At 38.8% G+C, this 19,186-nt stretch overlaps 1 pseudogene; it reads left to right on the top strand.

Moving 5' to 3' along the window:
• The first annotated feature begins 17,208 nt into the window (after positions 1–17,208).
• On the top strand, positions 17,209–17,982 carry LOC110585596 (annotated as a pseudogene).
• Positions 17,983–19,186: the final 1,204 nt, after the last annotated feature.

The following is a 19,186-nucleotide window of genomic DNA, read 5'->3' as shown; positions in this document are numbered from 1 at the left end:
TTAATGCTTTAGTTTCCGTGTTCTGTAGTTTCTAGCACTGTAGTTAAGGAATGAAACGGATAGAACAGCTTGTTTCTTTACCAAAGCGGACAGCAGTTTGACTTCTTAGAGAATATACAAACCAGGAGAAATGTCACACGTTCTTTCTCTGGGCCCTTTGAGAAACTAGACCAAAATTTTAAATTATTCAAGGTTCTTAGTGAGCAGTGGTGCTTTTCTGTTACTGTCTAGAGAAGCAAACAAGAACTCGCCAGTGCTGTGAGAGCATGGGCTCACAGTACACGTACACGGGGAGCAGGAACCTTGCGCAGCAGTTCAGAGTTTTCCTACCCCCATTTCCCCAGCTTTTTGCCAACGATTATAGCAAATTGGGGGCGGGGGACGACTATGCTTGACAACTTATACTTAAAGATCCTCTTACAGGTATTTCCCCAGTTGAATAGAAAACCTTCTACAGAAAGTTGGCTAGATAACTATTAATATTAAAGCTTATTTTAAAAAATGCTTATAGCAATTCAGTGTTTAGCCAACTTGACTACACAGGGTAAAATTCTCTCCTCTCTCTCTCTTTCTCTGTCTTCAAATTTGTACATTTAGTTTGTCCTTCATTTTCTTCCTTCCCATTCTGAAAAAAACGGTTTTACTTTAGGGACAAATTTATTTTCTTTTCCTTAACAAAAGTGCATCTCCATACCTTTCTTTTTTAAACCTCAAAATACATCCTACTTTCCTTGCATACAGAGTTACTTCTCATCTTATTTCTAGTAGTTTTAATTACATGTACTAGTTAGAATTTTTAAACTTTGGAAACCTTAATTTCTAGTGAAAACTAAGAAGTAAGCATTTGTGAACTGTTAGATTGGCAAATTTATGAATACAGCTCATAATTTCTGGAAATACAAGCTTCCTCATAGTGCAGCCTTTTGGTATAGCACAGGACATGTTTACCAACAGACCCAGATATATTTAGCTCTTGGTAATAGAAGGCCAAAGTAGATAAGCCTATGTTCAGTAATTAATGTTTCAGTATTTTATCTTATCAGGAAATGATCTAGATATTTAATAAATATCCACCATTTAGCTTAACTTAGTTAAACTCTAAAGCTTCAAGTTACCAAAAATATTTGGGAAACATAATTATTGCTGAAAAGTTTATTTATAAACTTTTATTCCACTTACATCTATCTAAGTCATTTGCTTGCAACAAATAATGTTTGGATTATGCATGAAAACTTCATGAGACATTGGAGAAAGTCAGCCACCATCCCAAGCTATTTTCGTTGCTGACAAAAGAAATAGCATGAACTTACTTGACTAGTAAACCCAGGTAGAATAATCATTGTATGTCTGCATTATATTTAATGCTGCTAACTCTAAAGACATGCCTATTTTAATTAAACCAACAAACTTAAATCAGCTTTTATTTACTACAGATTATCCCAGATCACGTGAACTTGAAAACATTTGAGTTAGTTTCTGTATTTCTGAGTTTTAGGAATACCTCATTCATAAGCACTTATTTTTAAGCCAATTATATAGAGTTCTTTTTTTTTTTAAGATTTTATTTATTTATTTGAGAGAGAGAGAATGAGAGACAGAGAGCACGAGAGGGAAGGGGATCAGAGGGAGAAGCAGACCCCCCGCTGAGCAGGGAGCCCGATGCGGGACTCGATCCCAGGACTCCAGGATCATGACCTGAGCCGAAGGCAGTTGCTTAACCAACTGAGCCACCCAGGCGCCCGTATATAGAGTTCTTTTTGAAATTAATTTTGCCAATACCATCTGGAGGTAGAAAAATACCGTATCTGTAATGTACATACATAGACATACACAAACATACAGACAGACACAACCAGAGATCTTATAGCTCAAATTCTAAAATTTTAGCTGTGAATCAGGTACAATCATATAAAACTCACTAGTTTATAAATAGCAGTAAGGAGGGCACATGATGTGATGAGCACTGGGTGTTATACACAATTAATGAATCATTGAACATTACATCAAAACTAATGATGTATTATATGTTGGCTAAATGTATCATATGACCTCACTGATATGAGGAATTCTTAATCTCAGGAAACAAACTGAGGGTTGCTGGAGTGGTGGGGGGGTGGGAGGGATGGGGTGGCGGGGTGATAGACATTGGGGAGGGAATGTGCTATGGCGAGCGCTGTGAATTGTGTAAGACTGTTGAATCACAGACCTGTACCTCTGAAACAAATAATACATTATATGTTAAAAAAAAAGAAGAAGAAGAAGAAGATAGCAGGAAGGGAAGAATGAAGGGGGGGAATCGGAGGGGGAGACGAACCATGAGAGACTATGGACTCTGAGAAACAAACTGAGGGTTCTAGAGGGGTGGGGGGTGGGGGGAGGGGTTAGCCTGGTGATGGGTATTAAAGAGGGCACGTACTGCATGGAGCACTGGGTGTTATACGCAAACAATGAATCATGGAACACTACATGAAAAACTAATGATCTAATGTATGGTGATTAACATAACATAATAATAAAAAAAATCTGAAAAAAAAAAGAATTTAAATTTAAAAAATAGCAGTTGAATTCAAATTGTATCCCTGTCAGATAGAACAAGTTAAAAGATTCCCTGGTCAAATGGCTAAAACTTTTTACTAATGTGGAGAAGATTTTTAAGATTTGTATTTGTCCTTGACAAGGAATCTTATGGAGGATGTAGACTAGAGTTTGGGCAAGGCAACTTTAATAGACATTGGTATTTTACAAGCCTCTTTTCTCTTTCTGTTTTCTTCAGTCTCAGATGATTGTGGGTTATGTTTTGTTATCTCCTGGGTGTTTACATTTTAAAGACCTGGTAAGATTTACATCTTCAAGGAACAGAGAAAGAATGTAAGTTTTCTCCTAGAAACTTTGGAATGTATTTGTCTATTATTAGAAGTCTGGGCTAATTATTGTTTAAATTTTTGCTTCTTTTCCTTAAATGCGGGACAATTGTACTTCCAATGTTTTGATTTAAAAATAATAATAATATCTGCAAATGTCTGAAAGGCAAATAAGAAAGGGTCTGAGTGGACTTCAGGTTGCTTTCATTGTCATGCTTTTATTTCTCTAAAGATTCAAATTGCAAATCAGAATTGTTGATTTTTAATTCCTTTTTCTTGAATTCCTCAGGCTGTCTTCCACGAATTGTGTAGCTGCTTCCATTATAATGCTTAGAGTTTGACTATCCAAACATGCTATTTTGAATTTGCCTTTTTAAATCAAGGAGAAAATTTCCCAGCAAGGCAGAAATTAAAAGATTTCTATGTTCTAGAGCTCCAAGGTTTAGTGTAGTATGCCTTTGAAAGGTCTCTATAAAGCATTCAACAAAGGCCTTCAGATGTTCTCCTTTCCAAGTGTACAGTTCAACCTTAGACCAGTTCACCTTAGTGCGGGAAGCCTATATATACTATTGCTTCTATTAGCTCTTGAACATCAGTCTCCAAGTTGATTCATTTCCTGATTATTTGGAGGAGGGCCTGGGAGAAATTCTGGTCATCTGTTTCATCTCTGAGGGGGGTTTTCCCTACAGAGTCATCTAGCTTGTCTATTAACTACAATATAATCATAGGTGGGAAGAACATCCCTCAGCAGCCAATCAATGTCCTTGTGAGTGGAGTTGTGAATGGCCACTAATCTTTCTAATTCCTTTCTAAGTTTGGTAGGATCTTCTGAAAGTCGAGGTAAAAGAGCTTCACACTTCAAAAGATCCATTGTTGTCCAAGGGACGTGAATTCTTTGCCAACATGGGCAGGCAAGGAGAGAAGGCAGGACATATCCACAAAGAATATTGCATTGGAAGGCCTGACACTGTACAACCTGATTACAGAGCCCAGCAAAATGAGCCTTATTGTCCATCCTGGGTGCTTCTGCTACATTCACTTTCTGGCTTTCAGCATTTACATGAGTAACCTGTATACCCTGGGCCTAGGGAATAGGCTGAAGTGCTGTCTCTAGATCATGTAGCGAAAGGGAGGCTAAAGCAGGCAGCTGGGTGTTTAAGGGATTTTCTGGGGAAGGTGGAGGAGTTTTTGGAGCTAAAGGAATTTGTTGAGGAGGTTGGGCCAGATTTTAAGGAGGGGGATTTACATTGAATGTGGACTTTATTTTTTCTAAGTCTATTTTCTATCCTTTCATCTTTTAAAGGGAATCCCTAGGACTAGCCATTATATTCCTTTGTATCCACTTTTTAATTTTGTCTTTCCATAGGTTGCATAAGATAATTATTAATTATTTAAGAAGAGAGCTCCAATTTTTTCCCTAAGTATAGAAGATTTTCCAATTCAAAGGATCCTTCTGGTCATTGATGAATAGGATTTTATGCTAATCTCAATAGTGACTCAAAGCAGTAAGCTCTTTTATGGCTTAACCAAGGATGCAAGAAGTGTTCCAAAAGAGGGTGCAAAAGATAAAGCCCTCACAAGATCCAGAAAGTTAGCCTAAGAAAACAAAGACCTAGAGTTAACCTAAGAAAGCAAAGACCTTCACTGTCACAGGTGGTAAGAATGTTGTAGAGAAAATGACCTCTCCTCTGCCCATGGGACCATGAGATGCCTCCAGTCACAGGTGTGCTTTCAACTCCTCTCATAGCCCTGAGCAGTTTGGTATTCATGTCCAGCTTCCTGATGCTTGGGTCCACCAGCATCTACAGGAAGGCATTTTAAATAAGACCCAGCTCTAGGCATAACTCTAACCCAAATGCTAACACTGTGCTGTTGCTGTCTTCTGGGAGGCCCTCATAATACCATTGGAAACATTCCTTTGCTGCTGTTACAGTTATCTACTGCTGTATAACAAATTATGCCAAAATTTAGTGGCTTAAAACAACAACTATTTTATTATATCTCATAATTTTTTTATACCAGGAATTCGGGAAGGGCTCAACTGGGCATTTCTACTGCTTCATGTGGTATTGGTGGAAGTCAGTCAGTGGTATTTAGCTAGAGGATGGACTGGTGTGGAATGTCCAAGACCTCAATGTTTGGTGCTTTGGTTGGGATTGGTTGGGAAGTTAGTGGTTGTCCAGAGGGTATACCTATGGCTTCTCTAGCATGGTGGTCTCCGGGTAGTCGAACTTATTACATGGTACTTCAGGGTTTCCAGAAAGAATTTTCTAAAAGAGAGAAAGTGGACCAGAAATTGGCATTGAGAGTCATTTCCACTGTATTTTATTGTCAAAGCAGTCTCAGAGCTTATCAGAATTCAAGGGGTAGGAATATAGCTCCTACTTCTCTATGAAAGGTCTGTTAAAAAAATTATGATCATCTTTGGCCACTATAGCTCCTGAGAAATTCTGTGAGTACAGGCCAAACTTCAGGCTACTAGTTCCATATTGCTGCCAGAGTGCTTTTTAGTTTTCTCTTCCAAGAGTCAGGCACCTGGATACTGTATCTCCCAGCTACACAAGATATATTTCAAAACTCTCTACATGACCCCACAGAAGCCCCCATCACAGAAGTTAAGGTAGGATTGGGGCTCTAAAAGCTGGCTCTAAAAAAAATCTCCTCACCAGTTTTCTCTCCCCACATTCTAGTGCTTCCTGATATCCTTGATCCAGTTAAGGGTTACAGGAGTTGTGCAATGATTCTGATACATTTCCTTTGCAAAGTTTGCATGGGGAGATCTGTCTCATACTGACTTTGAATTATGATATAGAATGTGTCAGCACCTTGGTTGAAACCAGGCAGGTAGAATTCTATTCTAACATCCTGTCCTACCATTTAAAAGTCAGGAGCAGACAAAGAGGAGTTAGGTGACCAGAAGAGTTTCTGTTTGGGATGGTCACCTAGACAGAAAGGGATGTTGGTCCAGGTTGCTGCAAGAATGCTGAGAGAAGCCCTATGGTCCCCAGGACATGGAGGAGGGAAGAACTTGAACCTCCCTCTCCTGTGTCACCTATGGCTTGAAAGTAGGGTGGTGGAGACATCCTATAGTCCACAGGACAGGGTGGCAGTGGGGGTTTGATCACTCCCTTAAAATGAGAGGTGGATTGAGGCTGGAAAGGCAGCAGTTCTGTGAGATGTGAAGAGTGGAGGTGGGGTGTTGGGGTAGGGATGGGCAGGCTGCTAGGAAGAATTCATATGGGTGCCTCAGCCAAGCGAACTTGGAGTCAGTATACAAGGGTGTTTGACCATCCCTGGAACCAAAGCATAACTGGAAAGGTGAGAAAGGATGGAGAGAAAACGGATCTATCTGAAGTCCTCAGGGAGAACAGTGCTTATGGTGGAAAGTGATATTTCATAATTCGTTTAAGAGTGAGACCCCCAACGGCCTGCTCAAGTCACAACAGATGTTTGCTAAGGTGACTTTTAAGTCTTGTGGGCTTAACCTACTGCAGGGTTTGTTTTGTTTTGTTTTGTTTTATTTTTTTATTACTGAATGAAGTACCCAAATAGGCATCAGAGCTGAACTGAGGAAAGTGTTTCTTCTCTAACAAATCACATAGTGACTCCCTTCCAAAGAGTAAAATATGAAAAAAGGGAGAAAGAGTAATTTTACAGTGAAGAAACCTGACAAATACTATCTCAGCCAGGTGATCATTGATGATGTCATGTCGACAGTGTGTATCTTTGATACGATGTGGTAAGAATGGCATTTCATCGTGCCATTCTGTGATCTTCCTTCCAAGAACCCATACTCCAGTCTAATCATGAGAAAAACATAAGAGAAACCCCAAGGGATATTCTACAAAATACTTGGCCAAATTGTTAAGGTCATTAAAAATAAATAGTCTGAGAAAATGTCACAGCCTAAGGATACATGATGACTAAATGTAGTGTGGTATTCTGGGCCCTAGAACAGAAAAAGACATTAGGTAAAGATAAGGAAATGTGAATACAGTATGACTTCAGCTAATAACAACATATCAATATTAGTTTATTTGTTATAAAAAATGTACCTTAGTGATATTAGATATTAATAGGGGAAACTGGGTGCAGGTATATGGAATCTCTCTGTACTATTTTTGAAATTTTTCTATAAGTCTAAAAGTGTTTTAAAAAATAAAGTCTATTAAAAATGTGTGTAGGTGTACCACTGCAAATATAAGTATTAAACAGATGTTAAAAGAGACCCAAATCATTAGCCTCCCTCTCACTTGCCTGCATTCCTTTTTTTTCCTTCCTTCTTTCCCCTTATGCAGGCCCTGAGTATTTTTCCTGAACTGCTGTCGTCCCCTTCCGATTAAACTCTTTACCTCAGTTTCTTCTCCCTCCTGATCTTAAACCCAAGAGTCACTTCATAATTCAGTTTTTCTCGAGTAGTCAGTTTTCTTGTTTCCCTAGAGACCACACCATTGCTCTCTGTATAAATGACATTCTCCTGGGCACTTAATGTCTCCCAGGATCTGGCCTGAGAGTTCTTCTGAGCACATTTCTTTCATTCCATACATTAACCAATCAATGTGCTAGTTCAGTGATTTTCAGACTTTAAAATATTTTTAGTGAATAAAACCTTGATTTCCCCAAATAAAATTGTATGTGGAAATCCAAGTTACAAATCAGATAAAGATAATACCATGGGAGGGATTAGGTTGAGAGATAACCTTTACAGCCCACCTTCCTCAAGATCTGTTGGAGATCATCTGAATACCCCATTTCTGGATCAGTGGACTCTCACTGGTCCTAGGGCATTGAACACCCCCACCTTCTTGCCTGATTTTATGTCCAGTGGCACAGTCCCAAATACCCTTCCTCTGTTTGGTCTTCCACAGTTTGGTCCTGTTAAAATCATTATCTTTCTTCAAATACTACCTCTTTCACTGTGACTTCTTGGCTTGTCCAGCCAGAAGTTCTGTCTCACTCCCATGGGGTTCTTGGCCCTTGACTTCAACTTCTGTTATGACATTTAATGCATACTAATCTGTGTCAGAATTATTTGATTATACTATCTTCTTCATTAGTCCATAAGCCCCTTGAGGGCAGGACCTGTGGTTTTCATATCTGCATATTCCCCACAGCAGGTAGCAAGGTACCTGTGCCTAGTAGACTTTTGGTTAATGGTAACTGAGATAGACAGGTGGATAGAATGAATGCTGTAGATTTACTTTGGCTCAGACTCATAGTTTTGCTTTTGACCCTTAGCCTGCCTCTGAACCTTGATATGTGTTTGCTCTTTTTACACTCTTACTTCTTTTTCCACTCATGGATGCTTGTCGGACAACTAAATTTTCCAGCTCGTTGTGACTTAGACCTATGGAGAATGGATATTGAGAATTCTTAGATTGTGTCCCTCCACTCCTTGTCCCATGTTCTTCACCCAAGCCTAGTCCAGTGCCTGGGACATCATTCAACATATGTTTGTTGAATTACTGAATACATGAAAATGATTTAGAAAAAGAACAATTATTTTTTAAAGTCAAAGCTGACTGGGTTCTTAGCCTGTTTTGCTATAGAGAATCAGCTGCAGCAACTTCACAGCTATCCATGGAATGAGATGTCAATGATTCTGAAAATGATCTATGACATTTCAATTCAGATCTGGGGCTGCCTGCTTGGCTTTACAACTCAGCACTCATATCTGTACAAACCTCTGTTTACACTGTGTTATTTAGCTTGGTTTTCCCCTTGAATGCGATTCTTGAAAATGATTTACAAATATTTATTCTCAATAAAAATATTGGAGTAGAGTACAGAGTATGACTTTTTCCAGACCCTGCAATCCTCTACAGATGGCCCTAAATATAGCCATAGTGCAGATAATAGCAGGTGGCTCAGTGAGTGGTGGATTTTTTAATGGTGATGGCTTGAGGGTAAGGAAGGTTAAGGTAACATTTTTGGCTTGAGCAGCTACCTTAAGATCATATGAAATTATAGCCTGAATTTCCAAACTTTTTTGACCACTTTTTCCTGCCACAACTTGAAGAACAAAATGCACTATCACACACACACAGACTAAGGCATTGAAAATACTAATTTCTTGGTTTAAAATTACATAAATACACTAACTATAAAATATTCAAATATTTGAACAGTATACAAAATATACTGAACAAAATGAGAGCATTTACCTACCTTTATTTGTACTGTTATGCTTAATTTTTCTCTCAGGAGGTAGCCAAACTTTTAAGTTTGCTGGTCATTTTTCAATTCATTTTTAGTAAGTCCCTGAGCTTTTGATCGAGTTTTAGAGTATAGAAGTTTGGAGACTACTATTCCAAAGCTTAAGGTTGTTTTAATCAGGTTGGGCTGCCATAACAAAACACCATAGACTGGGTGGCTTAAACAACAGAACTTTTTGTCCTCACAGTTTTGGAGGCTGGAAGTTTGAGATCAGGATGCCAACATTGGGGGATTGTAGTAAGAACTCTCTGCTAAGGGCTCTCTTCTTGGTTTGTAAATGGCCACCTTCTTGCTGTCTTCACCTGGTGGTGGTGGATGGAGGGAGCTCTCTAGTGTCTCTTCTTATGAGGGCACTAATCCCATCATGATGGCCCTACCAGCATGACTTCATCTAACCTTAATTCCCTCCCAAAGGCCCCACCTCCAAATACCACCACATTTGGGGCTAGGGCTTAATATATGAATTTTGGGGACACACAAACATTCAGTCCATAACAGAGGTCATTCTTAATTACTTCTTAGTCTTCAGCTAGATTCTGAAATTTTACTTGTAGATCAAAAGTTGCTATTATAGCATAGGAAGAGTAGTAGGGAGAAAGTTTACTTAAACGCCACCTCAGTTTTTAAGCAGATTGCTTATATTCAGATGAAAATGCAATTGCTAAATGCTCTTGAGTAGGTCAGTTTTCTCATAGCACTGAATGTCTTCTCCCTCATTCCACCTATTTATTTTTTTACTGTCTCTAAGCCAGTTTTATATTTGTTAAATAGGAAAAACAATATATACTCTTCAACAAATGTAATTTAAAAGTAAAATGAGAAAATGGATATAAAGACGTTTTATTAACTGCAAAGCATTCCACAATAAAGTAACCACAATAAGGGCACCTGGCTGGCTCAGTCGGTAGAGCATGTGACTCTTGATCTCAGGGTTGTGAGTTCGAGCCCCACTGTGGGTGTAGAGAGTACTTGAAAAAATACATAAAATCTTAAAAAAAATACACTGGAAGGGCGCGTGGGTGGCTCAGTTGGTTGAGTGTCTGCATTTGGCTCAGGTCGTGATCCCGGGGTCCTGGGATTGAGCTTTCTTCTCCCTCTCCCTCTGCCCTTCCCTGGCCCCCTCCCCACTCACCCCCCCAGCTCACACTCACTCTCTCTCATGTGCTCTCTGTCTCTCTCTCTTAAATAAATAAATAAGATCTTAAAAAAAATACTTGGGGTGCCTGGGTGGCTCAGTTGGTTGAGCGTCCGATGATCTCAGCTCAGATCTTGATATCTGGGTCATGAGTTCAAGCCTCATGTTGGGCTCCGTGCTGAGCATGGAGCCTCCTAAAAAATAAACAAACAAACAAACAAACAAATAAATAAATAAATAAAGTGACCACAATAAAGTAAAATAAAGTAATTTTATTATAATCTACACTTATTTGCTACAATGACAATTAAAATGCAGAAAAGCTAACCAAATATCTTATTTTGAGATTTTCCTAAGCAAACCACATTTCCTACATTCACTGTGTGTGTTTTAACTGTCTTGCCAAAGTTTACATAGAAAGGATTCCTGATGTTGGAGACATGTTTATCTTGGAAAGTTTGTGCCCGCAGAAAAATTGACACAGAATGCACCTGGCATCATTTTGACTTCTGCACACTGTCCGTCCAACTTGGGGATTAATCACAGCAAGAAATTGTGGGTCTCACAAGAAGCACTTAAAAAGCAATAAGGAAAGCAAAAATCTGCTACTTCTGTATACATACATTGTTAATGCCAAATTCCTGCTTTTGATACTATAATTATGAATGATGGAAACAGTGGGAAAACTGGGTAAAGGTTACATTGCAACTACTTGTGGATCTATAATTATTTCAAAATAAAAGGGTAAAATAAAGTTCTGTTACCTCAAAAAGGTGAGAGGCTAGAGCAGAAAGAACAAGAATTGGGAAACAGATCATTTGTAAGTAGTGTTAAAGTAGAGGCAAGGAGGTAATTGGCTGTTCCATTTTTAAAGGACTTGCACTGCCATCAGGGTAAACTGGTAGCACCAGAGAGAGGTGCTAAGAGATGAGCTGTGGTTTGCAAAGCCAGTGGCTTTCACTCACATATGGGTTTCAAGGGCATACTACCAAACGGACTCTTTAAGAGAGACTAGGCAAATGCCACAGATAGGCTGGGCAAAATCACAGGGTAACTGATGTCAATACCGTTCTCTCTGGAAAGGGCAAAAAAGGTTGATTCTCTTGAGTTGTGCCTTTTCTTGTTTCCATCTGACTGTTTTCCTCTCTGTTCCTGTAATCATGCTGAAGCCAATGAAGAAGACAAGAGGGGGCAATTAAACTAGCTAGACGGAAAACCATGTCCACAGGTCATTACTATTGATTTAGGAAGGGCAGGTTCATGTTGATGAAATTCTTAGTATCACAGGCTGGAAGTAGTTTTTCTTTTATATTCCCATTGCACCAACTTTCTTTCTGTTTTATGGCTGGCAGAATATTTTGTCTTCCATTCTGGTTCTTCTCTATTCTCTCCCCAAGTAAATTACAAACTCTTTAAAGGACTTTTTTTTTTTTTTTTGCAAGACATTTAGAATGCTTTCATCTTTCTGGTTAACACCATTTGTATCAGTAATTACACAGTGTTATTTTTGAAATCTCACATTAACTAGTCAGTAAGACTTTATTTCTTAAAGGGTAGGAGTGAGAATAGGACTGGAGACACAAGAATATTAGGTTTCACATTTGTGTTAAAAGCTCAAAAGTCAAAACTATTTGCCTCTCCGCAGCAAACCTGTAGCACAAGCTTCAATGTTTTAGCTTTAACCCCATGTCTATCATGATCATACCAGATTGGGAGTTTGTGAAGAAGAAAATTCTGCATGTTCAAAGTGCTTTTGCCTTGATAATTATTTTGAATATTAACTGATGCAAACATGTTTCCTCTTATACTGTCACTGAAGCCAGGACATATGTGCAAAAGGCATTTCTTCCAACTATACAGGAGCATTCTGCTTGAGCATCTAATAGTACTCTTACTAGCGACTAAGCTAAAGGTTATCTGATTGAGCAAAAAAAAGAAAATGCTCTGCCAGTGTTCCTGCAATGACCAATACACCAAATTCAATGAACACTTTCATCAATAGTAGAAGGAATATGAAAACTGATAACATTAATGATATTTTCAATATCCATTAGTCTCCCAGGAGTAGCACATAATACATCATAGCCTTGTAGTGTCTGAAAGAAAGGAAGGGGATGGCATTCTTGTTTGGGCACTCTGTTAGGCAACTGATACTGTTCTTTTTTTTTTTTTTAGGTATTTTACTTATTTATTTGAGAGGGAGGGAGAGAGGGATAGAGAGAGAGAGACCACAAGTGGGGGCAGGGGCAGAGGGAGAGGGATAAGCAGACTCCCCACTGAGCAGGGAGCCTGATGCAGGGCTTGATCTCAGGACCGCAAGAGCCGAAGACAGATGCCTAACCAACTGAGGTTATCAGGTGCCCTGATACAGTTCTTTGGTTTTATCTTTATACATTGATAGAGATAGAGATTATTATTTTCACTTTACGTACAATGAAACAGAGGCTCAGAGTGGTTACAAAACTTATAAGTGGTAGAGGAGGCAGGGATCCAACTAAGCTGTGTCTGATTTAAAAGTTCATATTCCTTCCATTACACTGAGTCCTCTCTTCATTCTATGGCATTATCAGCCACAAGTATTTGTTGGCTCAACGGAGAGATGAATGGATGATTGAAAGAAACCATCTGAGGCTTTATGAACAATGCTAATCTGAGAAATAGAAATGTTAATAGAAATCTTTATAAAATTGCTCTGCATTTCTAAGTGGCCCCACCTCTTCCGTCAAAGAGAGGCTGCTTCAACCTTCCTATGAAGTGAAAAGGAAACCACTGTGTTCCAGTATACCTACAATTAGGACAGACTCCAGCCAAAATTGGACGGCGGGTGAAGTGAGACTTAGGTGCTCTTCTTTCTCTGCACTTGGTGGCTCCCGCTTAGCATTATCGATATAGTCACTCCTGGACCTGAGTCTGGGCAAACCTCCAGAATTAACTCCAATTCACTTAGTTCTGCAGTCTTGGCTGCTAGTGGAGCTAAGAGGAGTCAGCTTAGAGGAGAATTCACATAGGGGAGTTTAGCTCATAGAATTTGGAACCAAATAGATTAGCTTAAAAAAAAATATATGTCCTCCACTTATTAGTTCTGTCACTTTGGGTAAGCCACTTAACCAATCAATCCAAAACTTTGGAATATAGAAATTTCCTCATGTGGTTGGCATCAGGATTAATTGTGTAGATAAAGAGTGAGGCTCACAGTAGATACCTATTAAGATATAGCTACTTTTCATAGTTTTTAGATGAATTTTTGGTAACTATAAGGCCTGTACTTTTTGAACCAAAAACAAAGAAAATTTTTGAGTTTTGTGATTTTATTTATATCATAAACCTTACAAAACTAAAAAATATAGAGTTAAATAATTTACAGTCACTTCTGTTAAAGAGAAAAAAATATGTATATTTAGAATTATCCTAGAATTTGGGCTTACCTTACTTACTTTGGATTTTCACCTTGGTTTACTCCTCTTTGGAGATTTTCTATTCTGAAACATACAGCAGATGCCCATCTTATGGGCACTTGGGTCCTACTGGGAATAGAACACTGTCCAATGTGCATCCTCCTTCTCTACCACCAACTTGGAAACAAAGGGGAAGCTCCCATGAAAGTGTAGGGATACAGTTCTCCATGAGACTCTCAGGTTTCTGCAAAATATGCAAGCATAACTAATTGCTCGTTCATTCTACTTTACCTTTATACAGATATTTGTAGAGTAAAAGCTTTAGCCTCTCCTTGCAGAGCCAAGTGCAGGTTTGTTGTTTGTCCAGTATAATAAAGATGCTTCCCTTTGGGGCAAACATTGGCAGGTTTGTTCCCAGCTCATTAACAGATTCAGTTTCTCTAAGCTCAGGGTTCCACTGCATGCTCTTCATCCACCCAGGCCCCCTCTCCCTCCACACCATGGGACTTGGGAAGAAAGGAAAACCAACTCATGCTGCTTGCTGTGCTGTGATTAACAAAGCCTGTTGTCTCTAGTACAGGATTCTCTTGTCTTTTGCCAGCATGAAAATGTGACAGACTAACCTGTCAGCTTGAGAGTAGATAAAAATTCACATCGTTTACAGTTCTTGACAAAAAGCGTGTGAAAACATGGAAATGTGGTATTGTTAGCCTAGAGGGCTCAGAAATCTCTTCTGATTGGGAAGTGCAGGTGGCTGAAGGAAATTGTCCCACCTGAAGGAAAGTGCAGGTGGCTGAAGGAAAGTGCAGGTGGCTGAAGGAAAGTGCAGGTGGCTGAAGAAAATTGCAGGTGGCTGAAGAAAATTGTCCCATAAGTAATACCTGATGTAAGTTTTGAAAGGTGAGCAGAAGGTGACTGAGTGAAGAAGACTAAGAGATGTGACGAATTTCAGGCAAAAGAAATGAGATACAGATGTGCATATGTTTGTGGGAAATTGGAATGTTAGAGTTTGGATTGCAAGGGGTTTGGCTTGGCAGGTGGATCTAAAAAGCAGTTTGGGAATATACTGAGAAAAGAAAGAAGAAAAACTGATTTCTAGATTTTCTGCTCCACTAACAGTCTCATGTGAATAGTCTTATTTTACTAAGATCGCAACTTTCTTGGGTAGGTATTACTAGCCTTTATAAAGAAATTAAGACTCTGAGAATTTGAATAATTTCTGTAAGATTAAAAAGCAAATAAATACTAGAACAATGGTATAAAACCAATGTTCTTTCCATACCATCTTCAATCACTTGGTGAGGATTTTTAAATTTTTATTCTGTAGGTAATGTCAGGAACCATCTGTCTTTTTACATTTTTTTGTTGTTGTTATTATTTTCTTGTATCCTTAATGTCAAGATGTCCTGATTAAGTCCATGGTAGATGGGCAGTTTGGAAGCAGCATGAGTTATTGGATAAGGGTTGTCTGGTAAGTATGAGAATAGTTATGAGATCATTGTAGTGATCCATTTGAGCGTCTTTAAGGAGACTGAATTGGGTAATGAAAATCCTGATGGAGAAGAGAGAATAATTCATAGAGTTTAGAAGTATAGTATATCATAAAGGTGAAATGATTAAAAAGAGTAGTGCAGAGTTTTATAACTTGGATGCCTAGATGATTTCAATTAGCTGAAATGGGTGATTCTGGTGGAGGAACTTTGAGGGACAACATTGTGAATTAAATTTATAAAATAAATAAGATGGGAAAGAATGAACTTCTGATGGTGAAATTTCAGGCAATTTTTGCTTTGTGGAAGATAAATTTTGAAATTAGAGATGTTCAATTTTTCATGGAGTTGACAAATTATTTTTTTATTGGTAATTACAACATAATAATTAAAGATTTTAAATTGTACAGATATTAGATAGCATTTAGCAGAAATATTTTCTGGTAAGAAACACAAACACACACAAAAGAATATATGAGTATTAAACTATAGAAATGATCCCTGAACAGAAACAACGAATACCCACCATTTGCATCGACATGGATGGAACTAAAGGGGATTATGCTAAGTGAAGTAAATCAAGCAGAGAAAGACAATTATCATATGGTTTCATTCATATGTGGAACATACGGAATAGCATGGAGGACCATAGGGTAAGGGAGGGAAATCTGAAGGGGGATAAATCAGAGAGGGAGATGAACTATGGGAGATTATGGACCCTGGGAAACAAACTGACGGTTTCAGAGTGGAGGGAAGAGGGAGGAGGGGGTAACAATGTGATGGGTATTAAGGAGGGCTCGTGCTGTGATAAGCACTGGGTGTTATACGTAACTAATGAATTATTGAACACTACATCAAAAACTAATGATGTACTATACAGTGGCTAACTGAACATAATTTAAAAAAATGAGTATTAGTATGTTAACTTGCCCACTCTATTTTTTACTGTACTTCATTAAAAGTCTTGTTAGTAATATGGGGCCCCTGGGTGGCTCAGTCAGTTAAATATTCAACGCTTGATATTGGCTCAGGTCATGATCTCAGGGTTGTGAGATCAAGCCCGGCATTGGGCTCTGCACTGGGAGTGAAAACCTCCTTAGGATTCCCTCTCTCCCTCTGCCCCTCCCCTGCTCATGCTCTCTCTGACAACAACAAAAAAAGTCTTATTAGTAATATTATTTCAGATTTTTACTGAAAGAACAATTCCCCTCCCTGACTAAGTAATTTTGTCTCAAAACAGTTGGCAGATTCCTCCTTTTCTATACCTTCTAATCAGCTCTCTGTGAAACCCCCTCCAAAAATTGAGTCCTTAAAAAGATTTGAAGAAGGGTGGCTCATGCCCAGAAAAAAGGCCAAGATTTCTCTAACTTTGGCAATTGACTTTACTTATTCTTTACACTAGCTTGTAAAAAGAAAGCCTGAATGATTCATACCATCTGTGGATTTAAATGGGTTCCTCCTACTACTCAAAAAGATGTAGCTTTCTTTTGAAAATGAAAAATAATGTTTCTTTTGCAAAACTTTTTGTTGAGCAAAAAGATTGTGTATATGCACATAGTGAGTTTCAGATCACTGTTTAGTCAGAGCTCCAGTTAACTGGCTGATTCACCACCACCACCAATGCCAGGATCATTTTTCTCACTTAATGATGGGGACAACTGGCTGGACGTAAACCGATGTTCATTCATCCGGTATGTTGCCTAACAACCGATTCATTCTTAAGTTTTCATGAGGAAGCACACACACACACACACACACAAACCAAAGAGGAGGAGGGTAATAGTAAAATGGGAGCTGTTACATGATGGAAATAAACACTTGAAGGGGGGATTCTTTATTACCTTGCAAATGCAGTTTGCCCCTCAAATTCCTGTACAGAAAGATTTTTTTTTAAAGATTTTATTTATTTATTTGACAGAGAGAGACACAGTGAGAGAGGGAACACAAGCAGGGAGGAGTGGGAGAGGGAGAAGCAGGCTTCCCCCTGAGCAGGGAGCCCTACGCTGGGCTCGATCCCAGGACCCTGGGATCATGACCTGAGCCGAAGGCAGATGCTTAACGACCGAGCCACCCAGGCACCCCAGAAAGATTTTCAACGGTAGACAGTTCGAATGTTTGAATATGAAAGTCAGGGCATTTCTTTTTACATTATAAGTAAGGCCTCTGCAGCCCTTAGACCTGCTGCTTTCTGAAGAACCTGCTGACAAATGTATTGTAGTCTGGTTCTGGTCAAGCAAAATTCACTTTTAACACCAGTTCCTCATACCGTGCTCCTGCCGTCACCCAGCATGTGCCCTATTTTAAGGTCACCACCATTATCAATGGGGAGTTCAAAGACCTAAGCCTTGGTGACTTTAGGAGGAAATACTTGGTGCTTTTCTTCTATCCTTTGGACTGCACCTTTGTGTGTCCTACAGAAATTGGTGCTTTTAGTGACAAAGCCAACGAATTTCATGATGTGAACTGTGAAGCTGTGGTTTCAGTGGATTCCCACTTCATCTGTCTTGCCTGGATCAACACAGTAAGGAAGAATGGTGGTTTGGGCCACATGAACATCGCACTCTTGTCAGATTTGACTAAACAGATTTCCTGAGACTATGGCATGCTGTTAGAAGACCTGGGTGTTGCTCTAAGAGGTCTCTTCATCATTGACCCCAGTGGAATCATCAAGCATTTGAGTGTCAATGATCTCCCCGTGGGCCTAAGTGTGGAAGAGACCCCCCGCCTGGTGAAGGTGTTCCACTTTGTGGAAACCCATAGAGAAGTCTGCCCAGCAAACTGGACCCCAGATTCTCCTACAATCAAGCCACATCCAACTGCTTCCAAAGAATACTTTGAGAAGGTAAATCAGTAGATCATCCCATGTGTACCCATAGCTTCTCACATCAGGAAAGAGCCACAGGTGGAACTCACTTCTAGCATTTCAAAGATGATTTTTTATAGAAGACAAAACACCAATTATGCTTGTATTCATAAATAATACTCTAAATGTTTTCTTTTTGTAACATTGGCTAAGGCTTTTAAATGTACTCACACACATAAAGTGTCCTATATTGATAACTCTTGATGGCTAGCTAGTTTATAGAATGCTAGTTCACATATTCTTTGGATTGTGTCTTCAATGGGAAGAGGAACCATTCTTTCTTGGCCTTTCTTGAACTTTAATGTACACCAGAGTAGTACAGCAAAGTACCGAAGCTTCTGATCAAGGGTCCTGAAAGTTTCTTCTAGAATTTCTTTGCACTAAACTGAATTTTCTTTTAAGGGAACAAAGATCATAATCCTACATAGTTTTAAGGTGTTAACCTCAGTGGTCTAATTCAACTCTTGCAATGGTTGTATATGTACTTGAAACTAATGTGAATCATGTTTTTAAAAAAATGCGGTGGCAAAGTGACTTAAGTGATCATGCATGTTTCTCATCCCTGAGATTAATATAGTTATTTTACCTGTTAGCTGACATAGGGTCTACATACAATTCTAGATATTGATTGGTTGTAGTTATAAAGGATATTTATTGAATCCAGAAATTGCATTTTGAAATCACTGTAATAATTTTCTTTTCTGAAGTGCTCAATGCAAAGTACATAATAAAACATTTAAAAAAATATACATCAAAAGAAATGTTCGACTATATATTCAGTTAGAATAAAGTCAGCAAGAAAGTATGTGACTTCTAGTTTGATGTATTCAAAGCTTCATTTCATAGTAAACCCCAGATATTTATTTGCTAAAAATGCTATCACAGTAATCAGGGCCTTCAAAATTTGATCTGCAAACAGAAAGACTAGAAGTTGAAGTGAATTATCCTCTTTGCAAATATTTTTTGCTGAAAAATATTTTCAGCTTTGAGGGCCTTACTGTCTGGTCTCAGTCATAGCTACTCAACTCTGCTATTGTAGTGTGAAAGCAGCCATAGACAACACATAAATGACTTAGTGTGGCTATGTTTCAATAACACTTTATTTATAAAATCAGGTTACAGGCTGGATTTGGCCAGTGAACTATAGATTTCCAACCCCTGGTTTAAATTATTCTTATATTTGGATGTGAGGGCGATCTGGCTGCGACATCTGTCACCCCATTGAT

This window comes from Neomonachus schauinslandi, chromosome 7 (assembly GCF_002201575.2).
Source record: "Neomonachus schauinslandi chromosome 7, ASM220157v2, whole genome shotgun sequence".
NCBI lineage: Eukaryota > Metazoa > Chordata > Mammalia > Carnivora > Phocidae > Neomonachus > Neomonachus schauinslandi.
This window is presented reverse-complemented; position numbering and strand designations above follow the sequence as displayed.